At 46.2% G+C, this 16,639-nt stretch overlaps 4 non-coding genes across 4 annotated transcripts; 1 reads left to right on the forward strand and 3 right to left on the reverse strand.

The window, feature by feature from the left end:
• The first annotated feature begins 3,056 nt into the window (after positions 1-3,056).
• trnas-gcu (transfer RNA serine (anticodon GCU)) lies at positions 3,057-3,138 on the forward strand. The gene has a single exon. It is a non-coding gene; the product is annotated as a tRNA-Ser (tRNA).
• Positions 3,139-14,649: 11,511 nt separating this feature from the next.
• On the reverse strand, positions 14,650-14,721 carry trnam-cau (transfer RNA methionine (anticodon CAU)). The gene has a single exon. It is a non-coding gene; the product is annotated as a tRNA-Met (tRNA).
• A 1,089-nt stretch (positions 14,722-15,810) lies between these two features.
• On the reverse strand, positions 15,811-15,893 carry trnal-cag (transfer RNA leucine (anticodon CAG)). The gene has a single exon. It is a non-coding gene; the product is annotated as a tRNA-Leu (tRNA).
• A 579-nt stretch (positions 15,894-16,472) lies between these two features.
• Positions 16,473-16,544, reverse strand: trnam-cau (transfer RNA methionine (anticodon CAU)). The gene has a single exon. It is a non-coding gene; the product is annotated as a tRNA-Met (tRNA).
• Positions 16,545-16,639: the final 95 nt, after the last annotated feature.

Below are 16,639 nucleotides of genomic sequence, written 5' to 3' on the forward strand. Positions count from 1 at the left end.
AATATGTGGTGATGATCTTTTCTTATATTTTGGTTGTGTTGAATCCGTCAACATGTTGTATGTGGGAGTGACGTGCATTCTCTCTGCCCTTCTCTGGTCCCGTTTGTAAATGGGGGATTCCTGTCACTCTCGGGTAATGTGTGAGAGTGTAAGAGACATTCTGAACCTGTCAGTCTTCGTCACTATATGTGCCTCTGGATACGTTGTCAATGGAACCGCACCGTGACACGAGTTCTTCGGCTACCCACAGTACAGTTGAGGTTACCGGGATGACGTCTCCCATAATTCTCCTCACCCACCTCTCCAGGATGAACCTCCTCCTGTTTGTAGACTGGAGGGGTTCTTTGGCTACTTGCCTGTAATAAGATCGCATATTAAAATTCCATTGAAGTAAATGAGTTGTATCATGTGGTTAAGGAGACGCACAATAATCCATTGTACTCTGCACACGTGGATTCAAATCCCATCCTCGTCTGTAATGTGTCTGTTGTGTCTCTGTTTGGTCCACTTCATGAGCATGAAGTACAAATGCTGTGATTTTTTGCTTTGGTTCACGGGCTTGGCGGGTGGTGAATTCGACGAACACTGTCCATGTTGAAACCACATTATAAAAAGGTTAGAAAGCTACTTATTTCACTCCCTGACCTAATTGCGTATAAATTCTGAGTTAGAAACAGTTCCGTCCTCTCAGTTTGAAACTCACAAAGTCGCGCAAAAAGTAAGTTCATAAAATAAAGAAGCAGACTTCAGCCATTAGACCCATCGAGTCTGCCCAGCCATTCTATTATGGCTGATATATTCCCCATCTGCGACCTACAATGTTACAGACGAAGAGGTCGATTGCGTTATCAGCAGGAACACTTTCACCCTAGAACGCATGACCTCGGAGCGGGGGTAGGCAATTTAGCCTCCTGAGCCTAACACCTTCCATGTGATGTTGGCTGATCCCATCCTGGCCTCAACTCCACCGTCTTCCCGTTCTCCGTATCCCTTGAACTCCTTACCAATAAAATCTCTCTACCTCCTCCTTAAACTTACTCACTCTCCCTCCATCCAACGCAATCTGGGGTACCGAATTCCACGGAATCATAAACCCTTTGGGATAAGTAGTTTTTCCTCAATTCTTTTTTAAAATTGCAATCTGTTATTCTAAGAGCATGACCTCTCGTTTTAGAATGCCCCACAAGAGGAAGCAACAGCTCCACGTCAACTTTTTACATACCTTTGGTACCTTGAACATCTCAATTAGATAATTACGCATACATTCTGAGTGAGAAACTGTGGACCAGTCTTCCTCAGTTTAAAACTCACGATGTCGCACAATAACATCCGATTCAACTATTAGATCGATGACCGGGAATCGAACTGGAACAACTGCTTGGAAGAAAACTTTGCTCACCACTCTCCCACCATCGCTGCATTTCCAATTTTGAACACCAGGTGAATAGAAGGAAGCAGATACATTCCATCAGTTCATGGATGCAAAACGAATTAAAACCTGTTGACATGTGCAGTTGTGGGACGAGGTGGCCGAGTGGTTAAGGCGATGGACTACTAATCCATTGTACTCTACATACGTGTGTTCGAATTCCATTCTCGTTGATTTTAAATCCACTTTTCTCGGACGTGGGCCTTATTTTTCCTAGATGGATCTGCAATCACTGATGTGACAATCTATTCCAAGTTGTCAGGCCAGATTGCAGCGAGTTGGGTTAGAGGACGGAGGAACGAAGGCAGACGGGTTTGGGGCTTAACCGCTATTTGACACCAGTTCTTCTTCGGCTATCCACAGTACAGTCGAGGATACCGGGTTGACTTCTCCCATAATTACCTTCTGCCACCTCTCCTGGATGAACATCCTCCTGTTTGTGCACTGGAGGGTTGCTTCGGTCACTTGTCTGTGAGAAGGTCAGACATTAAAGTTCCATGAAGTAAGGAGTTGTACCACGTGGTTAAGGGGATGCACAAGAAACCTTTGTGCTCTGCGCACTTGAGTTCGAATCCAATCCTCGTCTGTAACGTACCTGTTGTGTCTCTGTTTGATCCACTTCATGAGGGTGACGGAAAAATGCTGTGATTTTTAGTGTTTGGGACTTGGGGTTGTGAATAATCGAACACTTTCCATATTGAAACCACTTTAGAAAATGACGAGAAAGTTACTTAATTCACTTCCCCCCATAATTGCGCACAAATTCTGAGTTGGAAACTATTTCTTTCCCTAAGTTAGAAAGTCATGAAGCCGCGCAAACGATAGATTCTTCAGATATGTGAGCAGTGTTACGCCATTCGACCCATCGAGTCTGCCCGCCATTCGATCATGACTGAAATGTTCATCATCTGCTACCTGAAATGTTACGGAACAAGAGATCGATTGAGATATCAGCCAGAACACCTACTCCCGAGAACACATAACATTGGGGCTGGGATATGCAATTTAGCCTCTTGGGCGTAAAACCTTCCATGTGATCTTGCCTGATCAAACATAATGGCCTCAACGCCACCGTCCTGCCCGTTCTCCAGAACCGTTCAACTCATTACCAATAAAAGTCTCTCTAAGTCCTCCTTAACTTTCTCACTGTCCCTGCATCCACCACACTCTCAGGAAGTGAATTCCACAGAATTAAAACCCTTTGGGAGAAGTAGTTTTTCTTTACATCTTTTGTAAATTTGCAGCCTCATATTCTAAGATGATGACCTCTCGTTTTAGACTGACCCACAACAGGTAACATCAACACCACGCCTACAATATCTACACTTTTTCGCATCTTAAACACCTCACTTAGATAATCCGTATAAATTCTGAATGAGAAACAGTTGACCAGTCTTCCTCAGTTTGAAACTCAGGATGTCGCGCAAAAACATCCGATTCAACTATTATTGCGATGGCCGGGAATCGAACCGGAGTCAACGGTCTCAAAAGCAGTGATGCTCACCACTATACCACCATCGCTCCATTTCCCCCTGTTGAACACCTGGTTGAAGAGAAAGAGGCAAATAATTTCCATCAGTTCATGGGTGCAAAACGAATTAAGACGTATTGACACAAAAATTTGTGCGACGAGGTGGACGAGTGGTTAAGGCGATGGACTGCTAATCCATTGTGTTCTGCACATGTGGGTTCGAATCCCATCCTCGTCGATTTTTCGCCCGTTGTTTCTCGGAAGTGGGATTCATTTTACACGATGGATCTGCAATCACTGATGTGACAAACTATTCCAAGTTGTCAGGCCACTTGCATCGAGTTGGGTTAGAGGAGGGACGAACGGAGGTACGAACGGAGGCAGACGTGTTTGGGGCTTAACCCCACATTGCCACCAATTCTTCTTCGGCTACCCACTGTGCAGTCGAGGTTACCGGGTTCACTTCTCCCATTATTACCTTCTGCCACCTCTCGTGGATGAACGTCCTCCTGAATGTACATTGGTGGGGTGCTTCGGCTACTTATCTGTGACAAGATCAGATATTAAAGTTACATGAAGTAAAGGGGTTGTACCACGTGGTTAAGGTGATGCACAATAATCCATTGTACTCTGCACACGTGGAATCAAATCCCATTCTTGTCTGTAACGTGTCTGTTGTATCTCTGTTTCGTCCACTTCATGAGGATATAGAAAAAAGGCTGTGAGTTTTAGCTTTTGTTTCAGGGCTTGGCGGGCGGTGAATAGTCGAACACTGTCCATGGTGAAACCAAATAATAAAAAGCTGAGAAAGTTACTTTTCACTCCCTGCCCTAATTGCGCATAAATTCTGAGTTGGAAACTGTTCCTTCCCCTCAGTTTGAAACTCACGAAGTCGCGCAAAAGATAAGTTCATAAAATATAGGAGCAGAATTAAGCCAGTAGACCCATTGAGTCTGCCCCGCCATTCTATCACGGTTGATGTGTTCCTCATGTGTTACCTACAATGTTACAGATGAAGAGGGCGATTGATCTCAGTTAGAATACGTCCTTACTATAACACATCATCTAGGAGCGGGAGAAGGCAATTTAGCCTCCTGAGCCTAACACCATCCATGAGATCTTGGCTGATCCCATACTGGCCTCAACTCCACCCGTTCTCCATAACCCTTCCACTCAATACCAACAAAAATCTCTCTACCTCCTCCTTAAATTTATTCACTGTACCTGCATCCACCGCACTCTGGGGTAGCGAATTCCACAGAATCAAAAAGTGATCCCCTACAGTGCAGACTTTGTTTGCACTGAGTGCTGAATTTGGTGCATCTGAGTGCTATAGTGAGAGTTTGGTGACTGAGTGAGTGCTGAATTTGGTGCATTTGAGTGCTAGAGTGAGAGTTTGGTGACTGAGGGAGTTAGGTGAGGAGGGAGTAAGGTGCTCCTTTCATTTTCTTTCCTACATTTCCACAAAGAGTTAGAAGAGAGCCAGGAGTTTACAGAGAGTGCAGCTGACTGGGAGTCGGAGGGCGGAGATCCAGTTGGTCCACAGGGCAGCTATATTCTGTAAGGTAAGAGGGGATGGAGGCTAGGCCAGTTGCATGCTCCTCCTGTAGGATGTGGGTGGTGAGAGATACCACCGGTGTCCCTGCTGACTATACCTGCGGGAAGTGCACCCAACTCCAGCTCCTCAAAGACCGTGTTAGGGAACTGGAGCTGAAGCTGGATGAACTTCGGATCATCCGAGAGGAAGAGGGGGTGATAGAGAAGAGTTACATGGAGGTAACCACACCCAATGTACAGGACAAGAATAGCTGGGTTATGGTCAGGGGAAAGAAAAAAAAGGCAGACAGTGCAGGGATCCCTCGTGGCCGTTCCCCTTCAAAACAAGTATACCGTTTTGGACGCTGTTGGCGGGGATGACCAACCGGGGGAAGGCCCTAGCGGCCAAGTCTCTGGCACTGAGTCTGGCTCTGGGGCTCAGAAGGGAAGGGGGGAGAATAGAAAAGCAATAGTTGTAGGACATTCAATGGTTAGGGGAATAGATAGGAGATTCTGTGGTCGCGAGCGAGACTCCCGGAAGGTATGTTGCCTCCCGGGTACCAGGGCCAGGGATGTCTCGGATCGTGTCTTCAGGATCCTTAAGGGGGAGGGGGAGCAGCCAGAAGTCCTGGTGCACATTGATACCAACGACATAGGTAGGAAAAGGGGTGTGGAGGCAATAAATGAGTTTAGGGAGTTAGGGTGGAAGTTAAAAGCCAGGACAGACAGAGTTGTCATCTCTGGTTTGTTACCGGTGCCACGTGATAGCGAGGCTAGGAACAGGGAGAGGGTGCAGCTGAACACGTGGCTGCAGGAATGGTGTAGGAGGGAGGGCTTCAGGTATTTGGATAATTGGAGCGCATTCTGGGGAAGGTGGGACCGGTACAAGCAGGACGGGTTGCATCTGAACCAGAGGGGCACTAATATCCTGGGAGGGAGATTTTCTAGTACTCTTCGGGAGGGTTTAAACTAATTTGGCAGGGGAATGACAACCGGATTTGTAGTCCAGCAACTAAGGTAGCCGATATTCAGGACGCCAAAGCGTGTAATGAGGCAGTGGGGAAGGGAACACTGACAAAGGAGAGTACTTGCAGGCACGGAGATGGGTTGAAGTGTGTATACTTCAACGCAAGAAGCATCAGGAATAAGGTGGGTGAACTTATGGCATGGATCGGTACTAGGGACTACGATGTGGTGGCCATCACAGAAACTTGGATAGAAGAGGGGCGTAAATGGTTGTTGGAGGTCCCTGGTTATAGATGTTTCAATAAGATTAGGGAGGGTTGTAAAAGAGGTGGGGGTGGTGGTGGCATTTTTAATTAGAGATAGTATAACAGCTGCAGAAAGGCAGTTCGAGGAGTATCAGCCTACTGAGGTAGCATGGGTTGAAGTCAGAAATAGGAAAGGAGCAGTCACCTTGTTAGGAGTTTTCTATAGGCCCCCCAATAGTAGCAGAGATGTGGAGGAACAGATTGGGAAACAGATTTTGGAAAGGTGCAGAAGTCACAGGGTAGTAGTCATGGGTGACTTCAACTTCCCAAACATTATGTGGAAACTCTTTAGGTCAAACGGTTTGGATGGGGTGGTGTTTGTGCAGTGTGTCCAGGAAGCTTTTCTAACACAATATGTAGATTGTCCGACCAGAGGAGGGGCAATATTGGATTTCGTACTTGGTAATGAACCAGAGCAAGTGATAGATTGGTTAGTGGGGGAGCATTTTGGAGATAGTGACCACAATTCTGTGACTTTCACTTTAGTAATGGGGAGGGATAGGTGCGTGCAACAGGGCAAGTTTTACAATTGGGGGAAGGGTAAATACGATGTTGTCAGACAAGAATTCAAGTGCATAAGTTGGGAACATAGGCTGTCAGGGAAGGACACAAGTGAAATGTGGAACTTGTTCAAGGAACAGGTACTACGTGTCCTTGATATGTATGTCCCTGTCAGGCAGGGAAGAGATGGTCGATTGAGGGAACCATGGTTGACAAGAGAGGTTGAATGTCTTGTTAAGAGGAAAAAGGAGACTTATGTAAGGCTGAGGAAACAAGGTTGAGACAGGGCGTTGGAGGGATACAAGGTAGTCAGGAGGGAACTGAAGAAAGGGATTAGGAGAGCAAAGAGAGGGCATGAACAATCTTTGGCGGGTAGGATCAAGGAAAACCCCAAGGCCTTTTACACGTATGTGAGGAATATGAGAATGACTAGAGCTAGGGTAGGTCCGATCAAGGACAGTAGCGGGAGGTTGTGTATTGAATCTGAAGAGATAGGAGAGATCTTGAACGAGTACTTTTCTTCTGTATTTACAAATGAGAGGGGCGATATTGTTGGAGAGGACAGTGTGAAACAGACTGGTAAGCTCGAGGAAATACTTGTTAGGAAGGAAGATGTGTTGGGCATTTTGAAAAACTTGTGGATAGACAAGTCCTCCGGGCCTGACGGGATATGTCCAAGGATTCTATGGGAAGCAAGAGATGAAATTGCAGAGCCGTTGGCAATGATCTTTTCGTCCTCACTGTCAACAGGGGTGGTACCAGGGGATTGGAGAGTGGCGAATGTCGTGCCACTGTTCAAAAAAGGGACTAAGGATAACCCTGGGAATTACAGGCCAGTTAGTCTTACTTCGGTGGTAGGCAAAGTCATGGAAAGGATAGGATTTCTGACCATCTGGAAAGACACTGCTTGATTAGGGATAGTCAGCACGGATTTGTGAGGGGTAGGTCTTGCCTTACAAGTCTCATTGAATTATTTGAGGAGGTGACCAAGCATGTGGATGAAGGTGAAGCAGTGGATGTTGTGTACATGGCTTTTACTTAGGCATTTGATGAGGTTCCCCATGGTAGGCTTCTGCAGAAAGTAAGGAGGCATGTGATAGTGGGAAATTTGGCCAGTTGGATAACGTACTGGCTAACCGATAGAAGTCAGAGAGTGGTGGTGGATGGCAAATAATCAGCCTGGATCCGAGTTACCAGTGGCGTACCGGAGGGATCAGTTCTGGGTCCTCTGCTGTTTGTGATTTTAATTAATGACTTGGATGAGGGAGTTGAAGGGTGGGTCAGTAAATTTGCAGTCGATACGAAGATTGGTGGAGTTGTGGATAGTGAGGTGGGCTGTTGTCGGCTGAAGAGACATAGATAGGATGCAGAGCTGGGCTGAGAAGTGGCAGATGGAGTTTACCCTGAAAAGTGTGAGGTTGTCCATTTTGGAAGGCCAAATATGAATGCGGAATACAGGGTTAACGGTAGAGTTCTTGGCAATGTGGAGGAGCAGAGAGATCTTGGGGTCTATGTTCATACATCTTTGAAAGTTGCCACTCAAGTGGATAGAGGTGTGAAGAAGGCCTATGGTGTGCTAGCGTTCATTAACAGAGGGATTGAATTTAAGAGCCGTGAGGTGATGATGCAGCTGTACAAAATTTGGTAAGGCCACATTTGTAGTACTGTGTACGTCTTATACACCTCAATTACATAATTGCGCATCAATTCTGAATGAGAAACTGTTGGCCAGTCTTCCTCAGTTTGAAACTCACAATGTCGCGCAGAAACATCCGTTACAACTATTACTGCGATGGGACAAGTAGTTTTTCCTCAAATGTTTTTTAAATTTGCTATCTCTTACTCTAAGCTTAAGAACTCAAGTTTTAGAATGCCGCAAAAGAGGAAGCATTAGCTCCACATAAACATAAACAGCTCGGCGTCATAGATCGCAGTTATGTAAATGTGGTCACACCCAAGGTGCAGGCAGAGAAATGGGTGACCACCAGAAAGGGCAGGCAGTCAGTGCAGGAATCCCTTATGGTTGTCCCCCTCTCGAACAGGTATACCCCTTTGGATACTGTCGGGGGGATAGCCTATCAGCGGAAAACAGCAGCAGCCAGAGCAGTGAACCACGGCTGGCTCTGATGTTCAGAAGGGAGGGTCAAAGCGCAGAAGCGTAATAGTAATAGGGGACTCTATAGTCAGGGGCACAGATAGGCGCTTCTGTGGACGTGAAAGAGACTCCAGGATGGTATGTTGCCTCCCTGGTGCCAGGGTCCAGGATGTCTCCGAAAGGGTAGAGGGCATCCTGAAGGGGGAGGGCAAACAGGCAGAGGTCGTTGTACATATTGGTACTAACGACATAGGCAGGAAGGGGCATGAGGTCCTGCAGCAGGAGTTCAGGGAGCTAGGCAGAAAGTTAAAAGACAGGACCTCTAGGGTTGTAATCTCGGGATTACTCTCTGTGCCTCGTGCCAGTGAGGCTAGAAATGGGAAGATAGAGCAGCTAAACACGTGGCTAAACAGCTGGTGTAGGAGGGAGGGTTTCCGTTATCTGGACCACAGGGAGCTCTTCCGGGGCAGGTGTGACCTATATAGGAAGGATGCGTTGCATCTAAACTGGAGAGGCATAAATATCCTGGCCGCGAGGTTTGCTAGTGTCACACGGGAGGGTTTAAACTAGTATGGCAGGAGGGTGGGCACGGGAGCAATAGGTCAGATGTTGAGAGCATTGAGAAAAAGCTAGGGAATAGGGACAGTGTGGCTCTGAGGCAGAGCAGACATGGAAAATTTGCTGAACACAGCGGGTCTGGTGGCCTGAAGTGCATATGTTTTAGTGCAAGAAGTATTACGGGTAAGGCAGATGAACTTAGAGCTTGGATTAGTACTTGGAACTATGATGCTGTTGCCATTACAGAGACCTGGTTGAGGGAAGGACAGGATTGGCAGATAAATGTTCCAGGATTTAGATGTTTCAGGCGGGATAGAGGGGGATGTAAAAGGGGAGGCGGAGTTGCGCTACTGGTTCGGGAGAATATCACAGCTGTACTGCGGGAGGACACCTCAGAGGGCAGTGAGGCTATATGGGTAGAGATCAGGAATAAGAAGGGTGCAGTCACAATGTTGGGGGTTTAGTACAGGCCTCCCAACAGCCAGCGGGAGATAGAGGAGCAGATAGGTAGACAGATTTTGGAAAAGAGTAAAAACAACAGGGTTGTGGTGATGGGAGACTTCAACTTCCCCAATGTTGACTGGGACTCACTTAGTGCCAGGGGCTTAGACGGGGCGGAGTTTGTAAGGAGCATCCAGGAGGGCTTCTTAAAACAATATGTAGACAGTCCAACTAGGGAACGGGCGGTACTGGACCTGGTATTGTGGAATGAGCCCGGCCAGGTGCTAGGTGTTTCAGTAGGGGAGCATTTCGGGAACACTGCCCACAATTCAGTAAGTTTTAAAGTACTGGTGGACAAGGATAAGAGTGGTCCGAGGATGAATGCGCTAAATTGGGGGGAGGCTAATTATAACAATATTAGGCGGGAACTGAAGAACATAAATTGGGGGCGGATGTTTGTGGGCAAATAAACATCTGACATGTGGGAGGCTTTCAAGTGGCAGTTGAAAGGAATTCAGGACCGGCATGTTCCTGTGAGGAAGAAGGATAAATACGGAAATTTTCTGGAACCTTGGATAACGAGAGATATTGTAGGCCTCGTCAAAAGAAAAAGGAGGCATTTGTCAGGGCTAAAAGGCTGGGAACAGACAAAGCCTGCGTGGAATATAAGGAAAGTAGGAAGGAACTTAAGCAAGGTGTCAGGAGGGCTAGAAGGGGTCACGAAAAGTCATTGGCAAATAGGGTTAAGGAAAATCCCAAGGCTTTTTACACGTACATAAAAAGCAAGAGGGTAGCCAGGGAAAGGGTTGACCCACTGAAGGATAGGCAAGGGAATCTATGTGTGGAGCCAGAGGAAATGGGCGAGGTACTAAATGAATACTTTGCATCAGTATTCACCAAAGAGAAGAAATTGGTAGATGTTGAGTCTGGAGAAGGGTGTGTAGATAGCCTGGGTCACATTGAGATCTAAGAAGACGAGGTGTTGGGTGTCTTAAAAAATATTAAGGTAGATAAGTCCCCAGGGCCTGATGGGATCTACCCCAGAATACTGAAGGAGGCTGGAGAGGAAATTGCTGAGGCCTTGACAGAAATCTTTGGATCCTCACTGTCTTCAGGGGATGTCCCGGAGGACTGGAGAATAGCCAATGTTGTTCCTCTGTTTAAGAAGGGTATCAAGGATAATCCAGGGAACTACAGGCCGGTGAGCCTTACTTCAATGGTAGGGAAATTACTGGAGAGAATTCTTCGAGACAGGATCTACTCCCCATTGGAAGCAAATGGACGTATTAGTGAGAGGCAGCATGGTTTTGTGAAGGGGAGGTCGTGTCTCACTAACTTGATAGAGTTTTTCGAGGAGGTCACTAAGATGATTGATGCAGGTAGGGCAGTGGATGTTGTCAATATGGACTTCAGTAAGGCCTTTGACAAGGTCCCTCTTGGTAGACTAGTACAAAAGGTGAAGTCACACGGGATCAGGGGTGATGTTTCCTCCACACAAGTTACAGGGAAGAGTGTCGCCAGCTCTTTCCCACACACAATCCGTCCATTGTCACTGACAGAGCAAAGAGACACAGACAGGTCATCAGTTCCACAGTCTCAGGCAGCAGAAACAGTTCCAGAGACACATTTTCAACCCATCAATCAAACAGCAGGAGAGACAGACGCTGTGTCCATGTCACCCTAACACAGTACCACTGACAGGAGGCCCCATAAATCCCAGTGCAAATTCTCACCCATTCTCATCATCACTGTATCAGTTCCACAATGGAGCAGCTTAGTGAAATAATCAATATCAGAGAAAACTGACACATGGATTCCGGTTTAGAATTACACAATTAACCGTAATAATGTACTCTGAGAATAGAGTGAAATACCAGCCACATCACTCACATCAGGGGTGGCTGTACTAATCCTCAGAGTGCGTCCTCACAAATATATTAGAAGCAAACACAAATATCAGGTGCCTTCTCAGATTGAGATATGCTGAAAGCGACAAAGATACAAACACTGATTCTCGTTTAAAACTCACCTAATTTATGAAAATAAAAGATGCAATATAATTTCGCTGACTATGAACTGAGCTGTAACTTGCAAACTATTGCAAAATCCTCACTCACTCTGTTCCGGATGGAAGATACTGCAGCAATTCCAGACTGTGATCCATTTTACATTCATGTCAAAATTCTGACTCAGAATCAGACTGAGTGTCACAGATCAAATCAATGTGTACAACCTGAGTTAAACTTCCAGAGCAATCCAGTATCAGGTTGAAGGTTACATTATCTTTCACAATTGTGTTCTGATATTAAATGCTGGTCCAAAACTATCACACATTGTTTGCTTCAAGCCTCCCACAGCAATGGTTTCTTTCTGTGCTGGAAAATTACGTGGAATGAAGGCAAACGTATAAACTGTCCCAGAGATTGAAAGGTCACATCCTGAACCGCATCTTCACACTGAGTCACAGAGCCTGACAGGTACAGGATACTTCTCAAACACATGTTCAGACTAAGATCCATCATGCCACTGAGTCCTGGAGCATGACAGATTCAGGATTATTCTCAAACGGTTGTTCAGAGTAAGATGCTGAAATACACTGTACTCATTCATAAATAGCAATCACAAAAAGCAATCAGACTCAACAATTGTACCTCTGAGAGATTTAGAAATGGTTAAAAGACTCTCAGAGAGGAAACAATAGTGACATACAATCACACGTATACACACAGTGTACAGGCCCACACACATTATACGCAGAGTTGCACACACACAGATACACAAACATACACACACAGGTATATACACGTGTACACACACAGTACACAGAGTCACACGCATTATACACACACAGTTGTACACGCCCGCAAACACAGGTATACAGACACAGGCACATAAACATTCACACATATTCTCAGATACACACATATATATAGAAACACGCATGTACACACAGACAGAGATATACTCAGAGACAGGTACATTACATCAGAGAAATAAAATTAATCCAGCTATAGTGAAGTAACAGAGATATAGTTCTAATACAGGATGGTGAGTGGCTGGAGGAGAGCCTCCAGGTCGCGGTGTCGCTATGTGTCGGCCGCCCTTGTAGTATATATAAATGATTTGGAGGAAAATGTAACTGGTCTGATTAGTAAGTTTGCAGACGACACAAAGTTTGGTGGAATTGCGGATAGCGATGAGGACTGTCAGAGGATACAGCAGGATTTAGATTGTTTGGAGACTTGGGCGGAGAGATGGCAGGTGGAGTTTAATCTGGACAAATGTGAGATAATGCATTTTGTAAGGTCGAATGCAGGTAGGGAATATACAGTGAATGGTAGAACCCTCAAGAGTATTGAAAGTCAAAGAGATCTAGGAGTACAGGTCCACAGGTCATTGAAAGGGGCAACACAGGTGGAGAAGGTAGTCAAGAAGGCATACGGCATGCTTGCCTTCATTGGCCGGGGCATTGAGTATAAGAATTGGCAAGTCATGTTGCAGCTGTATAGAACCTTAGTTAGGCCACACTTGGAGTATAGTGTTCAATTCTGGTCGCCACACTACCAGAAGGATGTGGAGGCTTTAGAGAGGGTGCAGAAGAGATTTACCAGAATGTTGCCTGGTATGGAGGGCATTAGCTACGAGGAGCGGTTGAATAAACTCGGTTTGTTCTCACTGGAACGAAGGAGGTTGAGGGGAGACCTGATAGAGGTATACAAAATTATGAGGGGCTCAGACAGAGTGGATAGTCAGAGGCTTTTCCCCAGGGTAGAGGGGCCAATTACTAGGGCGCAGAGGTTTAAGGTGAGAGGGGCAAGGTTTAGAGTAGATGGACGAGGCAAGTCTTTTACGCAGAGGGTAGTGGGTGCCTGAAACTCGCTACCGGAGGAGGTGGTGGAAGCAGGGACGATAGTGACATTTAAGGGGCATCTTGACAAATACATGAATAGGATGGGAATAGAGGGATACGAACCCAGGAAGTGTAGAAGGTTGTAGTTTAGTCGGGCAGCGTGGTCGGCACGGGCTTGGAGGGCCGAAGGGCCTGTTCCTGTGCTGTACATTTCTTTGTTTTTTGTTCTTTGTTCAGACATGGGGAGAACGTGCAAACTCCGCACACAGTCACCCAATGCTGGAATTGAACCCGGATCCCTGGCTCTGTGATGCAGCAGTGCTAACCACTGTGCCTTGGTCCCACCCAAAAGCCGACTTCGCTGGGCAGCACGCTGGCGCAGTGGTTAGCACTGTGGTATCATGCGCCGCGGTCCCAGGTTCGATCGTGGCTCTATGTGACTGTCCGTGTGAAGTTTGCACATTCTCCCCGTGACTGCGTGTGTTTCGCCCCCACAACCCAAAATAAATGTGTAAGCTAGGTGGATTGTCGACGCTAATTTGCCCCTTAATTGGAAAAAATGAATTGAGTACTCTAAATTTATTTTAAAAAGGCGACTCTGGCTGATTTCGAACCAATAACGTCAGAACGTCTCAGCAGAACACGAAATACAAGCCTTACACTGTATCACTTGCTCCATCGAGCCACCAATCATATATTTTTTATTATTGTTTATTATGTAAATAATTTAGTTGCTAATTCATCTGGCCCCAGGAGTATCCATAACACAGTTTGTAAATTGAACTTTGATTGTGTCGTTTTTTTGACCCGATTAACCCACCTTTTTACCAATGTTTCTATTTACTATTTACTATTGTTGCCTAAACCTTCCACGGAAAACAAATTGAAACGGGATAGATGAAGTTAGATGATGAGAATATTTTGTGAATTTTATTTGAGGACTGTCCCCTCATTTTCTGACCTGACCTGCGATATCTAATTAAATAATTCACCACTGTGATGGCCAGGAGCTGAATCTGTGTCAATTGTTCAGACAGATGTAACTCTACGACCATCTCTTACCGGGCTCGGTCACACAGATTCATAGAATTTACAGAGCAGAAGGAGGCCATTCGGCCCATCGAGTCTGCACCGGCTCTTGGAAAGAGCAACCTACCCAAGGTCCACACCTCCACCCTATCCCCATAACCCAGCAACCCCACCCAACTCTGCGGGCAATTTTGGACACTAAGGGCAATTTAGTGTTGCTCTCACAGACAAGCAGCCGGAGAACCCCTCCAGTGTCCAATCAGGTGAACGTTCATCCAGTAGAGGCGGCAGAAGAGTGTTCTGGGAGAAGTCAACTTAATCACCTCGACTGTACTGTGGCTAGCTGAAGAACAGGTGTCAAAGAGTGGATAAGACTGAAAGCAAAACTTTGGTACCAATAAAGAAAAAGGCAGATGTGCTGCTGACAAATAGCAACTTTTTTCCGTTTGGGGTGATTGAGAGTACGAATAGCAGAGGATGGTTTCGATCCATCGACCTCTGGGTTATGGGCCCAGCACGCTACCGCTGCGCCACTCTGCTCGGTGCTCTTTTTTTTGTGGTCGGACTTGAGGCAAAGTTTGAGGAAGTCTGTAACAGCGTGATCAATGTTCCCAGAGAGATGAAACTGCTGCCCCGAACTTCATTTTATAAAGGTGATTCCAGTCACTCCCCACTTTCCCATCAGAACAACGTCACAGAAGAAATCACATCACCTTCCACAGAACAACCATTCCGCACGAAAGTTAATTATCTGAACTGTGCTGACCAGTATCAGTGTGCTCAAACGTCTGTTCTTGTTGAAAGAAAAAAATGAGGAAGTGAATAATTGTGTGGTTACCGCAGGGCAGTAATGTTGTAGCTCCTGGTTTAAGGAGCAGAGTGCGCAGCGGAAGCGTGCAGGGCTATTAGCCCTAGGTCGAGGAATCGAGGGTATTCTCTGCTATTTGCATTCTCCCTCACAACAAAAGTAAACATAACACGCGTTCCTGTTTGCTTTGCAGAAAATAGCTATCAGAAACTTTCTTGCAGTCTCATCCCGACATTAGTCCCAAGAATGAAAGAGACAGCATGACACATTACAACATTGTAAAGCTCACACATAGGGAACCACAGAGAAAATGCTTCAAAGTCTCAGCAGATCTGACAGCATCTGGAGGGAGAGAAATGAGCTGACGTTTCGTGTCCAGGTGACCCTTAGTCAAAGCTGCTCGGGAAACGTTATCCAGTCGTACCCCACAGAGGGGCAATCTAGATATATAACGGTATCCAGTAATAACTCACAGGGGGCCAATAAGGAAATAAAGCTTTATCGAGCAATGAATCACAATAGAAACCGAGTCCCCAACTTCCCCTCTTGGACGGATGTGAACAATCCAACCTGCCAGACTATTTACAAGAGAAGACGAATTTTACCCTTCTCTTGGGATCAATATGAATTCCTCAACCAGACTCACCGAAGCAGATTTTCGAGTCATGAGCTGGGCTTTTGCCGGTGGGGTCTTGCTGTGCGTATTTAAGCGGGAATCTCATGTACTGAGACCAACGGTTTTCCATTGAAAGGGAGGTATTGGATCTTCCTGAGGTTGAAAATCTTGCTGGAGAAATTTAACCTCGTGGAGTAAAAGGCAATATCAGAAGTGGGATTCGAACCCACGCCTCCAGAAGAGACTACGACCTGAACGCAGCGCCTTAGACCGCTCGGCAATCCTGATGCGTTGACGCAAAAACTAAGATCCGTGCACAAATCGACTTAAAGTCTGTCTTCATCTTTATTACATTTCAAACAAGACATGCTTTCCCTACTTTTGAACCCCAGCCAGAGTCCTGTATCTGAGTGCCATCCTTGTCCAAACCGCTGGTGGTTAAGGAGCTTCTCATTGCTGCATTGATCAGTTTCCTCTAATCAGCAAGGTCCGATATACCGCTCTATCTGTTCCTCAGACGAAGGTTTTGAAAGTCTAAGATCTGAGGACGTGAAGTATCTAATTGGAGAGTTGCATTCTGGCGACTGCAATCTCTCTCCACAGCTGCTTCCGGTGCTGCTCTCACAGACAAGTAGCCGAAGAACCCCTCCACTGTCCAATCAGGTAAACTTTCATCCAGTAGAGGCGGCAGAAGAGTGTTCTGGGAGAAGTCAACTTAGTCACTCGACTGTACTGTGGCTAGCTGAAGAACAGGTGTCAAAGAGTGGATAAGACTGAAAGCAAAACTTTGGTACAAATAAAGAAAAAGGCAGATGTGCTGCTGACAAATAGCAACTTTTCTCCGTTTGGTGTGATTGAGAGTACGAATAGCAGAGGATGGTTTCGATCCATCGACCTCTGGGTTATGGGCCCAGCACGCTTCCGCTGCGCCACTCTGCTCAGTGCTCTTTTTTTTTGTGGTCGGACTTGAGGCGAAGTTTGAGGAAGTCTGTAACAGCGTGATCAATGTTCCCAGAGAGATGAAACTGCTGCCC

Source organism: Scyliorhinus torazame, chromosome 24 (assembly GCF_047496885.1).
Source record: "Scyliorhinus torazame isolate Kashiwa2021f chromosome 24, sScyTor2.1, whole genome shotgun sequence".
In the NCBI taxonomy this organism is placed as follows: domain Eukaryota; kingdom Metazoa; phylum Chordata; class Chondrichthyes; order Carcharhiniformes; family Scyliorhinidae; genus Scyliorhinus; species Scyliorhinus torazame.